Consider the following 3,253-nt stretch of genomic DNA (forward strand, 5'->3'; position numbering starts at 1 on the left):
AGGAAAAGATTAAAACTCTCTTTTTGAGATAATGGAGGGAAATACTTGTCCACTTACCTGTTGAAATACTACCCAAGTAGAAGACACCAGAGCATAAATGTGGGAGAGCTTTTGATGTCATGTTAGCAAGACTCATGCAATTATTACATCTTCAATTGTTAGGTCTTCAGTGGGCCCTTGTACTGCTTTCATCTGTTGTACAGCATGGCTTGAGGTGGCCACATCCTGGCAGGGGTCTCAGCTCCACTAATAGCTAAAGCATGTTAGGGTTGGAATGCTGGATGCTTTGAGGTTGCCATATGCTGGCTGAAGTCCTTCCCAGAATGGCAGTAGTTGGTCGAGTATGCCACAGGTTATCTGGTTGGGTAATCTGAGATTAGCTCTCTTAATTTTAATTTAGAAACTTTCAAATTGAAATGGTTAGAAATTAACGAGTTACTTTATTTAACTGAAATAGTTTATGTGGAGTTTAAAAGAACCCCTTTCACTGTCTGAACAACATTCTATCTGGTTTATTAATTCAAATGAAATGATTTGGCTTTTTGCAACTTTGTGTTTAATTTTGCCCCATGGATATCTCTGAGATTAATTTTGGGCCTCTTCTTCTGACCCTTTGCTTTGTTAGTTTTCTCAGTCGAACTATCTTTTTCACTCTGTGAGTTGCTGTAATATTGAATCGGTATTTGACTTATTCTTCACCACAGTGTAGTCAGCAGAGTGACCTTTTCTCCGGATTCTGAAACACTGTCACCTTTGAACTTGAATTTGGAATATGTTCCAAGAATGTTTCTATTTAATTATGGTGTGTAATGTGGTCTCCTTTTAATAAAAGGTCCCTGAGTAGAGGTTTGTGTTGCCGCTTGTTTGGTGATTGTTTCCTGGAGAATTTGAAGTTTTTCTGTGGCTTTCGATGACAGTATTCTGCCACCTGACCCCAGTAACCCCATTATTCCTTCAAACTGAGGTGAACATTTCTTGCGGGGTTCTGTTTAAAAACACAAACTAAGTATCTTTGGTGAACTCTTTCTTCTTACAGGATTATTCATGGAATTTTAAAAGAAGTCTTTCGAAGTAGAAACTCACTTTTTTAGAAAATCAAGATTAAGATTCAGGCAAATTGGTTACCATTTAAGAAAGGTCATCTAGGGTTAGTTTTGTGCAGAGATAGTCTCATGGGGTAGAATTGGCAGTCTCAAGTCAGTGGAGAAAAAAATCCAGGCTTAGGAAAATACATTTTCTTATTATTTCTGTACCCCATTGTGCTGGGTGTCTTAGCTTCCTTAAGCTGAGGCTTTTTAAAGTTGAAATACCCTTTCATGAAACAGATTATGTTTGGCAAGGAAGGAATGTTCTTCAGAGGAGCTGCCAAGAAGTCCTTTTGTTAGTGTCAACTTCAAACAGCTTGGCTCCAGATGAAGTTTCAAGGAATCGTAAAGCTCTCTCAGGGGAGGTGTGAAAGCTCTTGGTTTCTTGTTGGGGATCTTACTATTTCTATGGCTATTTTGAATATATTACTGAATTTCTCTTTATTTCTTAAGGATCTCAATCCTTATTTCTAGTTCCATTTTCTTCCCGCAGTTCTCCAATTTAGTAGTGAGGTTATGGAATTGAATGTTTTTTTTTTCTTGTCGTTCGTATTTCCATACACTGTAGAGTTGTAGTCTTTTGATGGGAATCTGTAGGGGAGTGAGGGAGGTTATTTACAATAAGTATTTTTAAGCCAAAATGCCCAAGGTTTATTGTTGTTGTTGTTGTTTTCCTGACATTTTCTAGACTGTCTACTTGATCAGTGTTTTAAGTTTTGAATTCTAATGGTGGAGTCATATATCAAAGGCTTGACTTATGTGGTAGAGAATATGTTTGTTCTTTTTCTCTCTAGGAAGAGAATCTACTGTATATATAGTAGACACTTTAGTCTACGGTTGGGTACATGACAGATCATTTGTATCCTTTGCAGTTTTAGAGCACATCTGTAAAAAACAGAATGGATATAAAAACTCAAAGTACTAAATTTAAAGTTTATACAGCTTCTAACTCTTAAGTTGATAAAGTGAATTCTTCCAATGTATATAGTTATTTAAAGTATGAATTTATAGCATTTAATTTAAATTTTGTTGCATTTGTGTTTCAGTATGAAAACCCATGGACAATCCCAAATATGTTGTCAATGACGAGAATTGGCTTGGCCCCAGTTTTGGGCTATTTGATTATCGAAGAAGATTTTAATATTGCACTAGGAGTTTTTGCTTTAGCTGGACTAACTGATTTGGTAAGTTGTACAGGCATTCCCTCTGTTTTGTTCCCCTTCCAAATCCCAGGACCTCTACTACACTGAAATAGCACGGCCTTAGTTCGCTTTTCTTTGTAAGGAAATCCTCAAGATGAATTTCACCTGATACTTTGCATAGGGACTTGTCTTTAGCATCTATGTGGGACTCTGTTATTCTTTATGTCATTTAAGGAAGGTAGTAGAGATTGTAGGGAGGCATGAGAGGGAGCTTTTTACTCTTGATTTTTAACTTTTTCATAAAAGAAAAACTCTTAGAAATTCCCAAAGAGCCAGGTATTTGCGTTAGAGATAGACATAGTCTACGGCCATGCCACCTTGAACAAGCCCAATCCCATCTGATCTCGGAAGCTAAGAAGGGTCGGGCCTGGTTAGTACTTGGATGGGAGACCACCTAGGAAGACCAGGTGCTGTAGGCATACAAAATAAAAAAATAAGGGATTGTAAGCTTACAAGGTCCTTGCAATCTGTGAGGTGACCCAAGAGTTGCCTCACCTAAAAAAAAAAAAATCTAGAAATAAAGGAGCTGTGAGACTATTTTTCTATTTATTGTGATAGAAATACTCTGATCTTCAGCAACAGTTTGTTTTACTGGTGGAGAGGGAAACATTGGGCCAGTTTTTGTGATCAGGGAGATTGTAGAGGTCAGAGCTCTGTTTAGGTTTATGCTGGTGGGAGGACATAGGCACTGCACAGATTTGGTCCTTGATTTCTCCCTACCCTGGTTCACACCCTGTGACCACCCAGCATTAGGCATCCTTCTTTCTTCTACTCCCTCAGCAGATGAACAAAGGCAAGAAAAGCTCCTTGATACCACTGTTGGGGGTTGTTATTTGGGGGTGTTATTTGGCCTATCTCAAATTAGAACTTAGAAGATAATTTTATAACAGAAGGTTGCATTATGCGTAAAAAGGTGTTCATGGACTGACCAGCCATCATGATATATAACATTATTTGTATTTATTA

General features: G+C 37.8%; 1 non-coding gene across 1 annotated transcript; it reads left to right on the plus strand.

Moving 5' to 3' along the window:
• The first annotated feature begins 2,587 nt into the window (after positions 1-2,587).
• LOC111735082 lies at positions 2,588-2,706 on the plus strand. Its single transcript, XR_002778675.1, has one exon. It is a non-coding gene; the product is annotated as a 5S ribosomal RNA (ribosomal RNA).
• Positions 2,707-3,253: the final 547 nt, after the last annotated feature.

The sequence above is a fragment of the Pteropus vampyrus genome, unplaced genomic scaffold, assembly GCF_000151845.1.
Source record: "Pteropus vampyrus isolate Shadow unplaced genomic scaffold, Pvam_2.0 Scaffold14281, whole genome shotgun sequence".
Taxonomy (NCBI): Eukaryota; Metazoa; Chordata; class Mammalia; order Chiroptera; family Pteropodidae; genus Pteropus; species Pteropus vampyrus.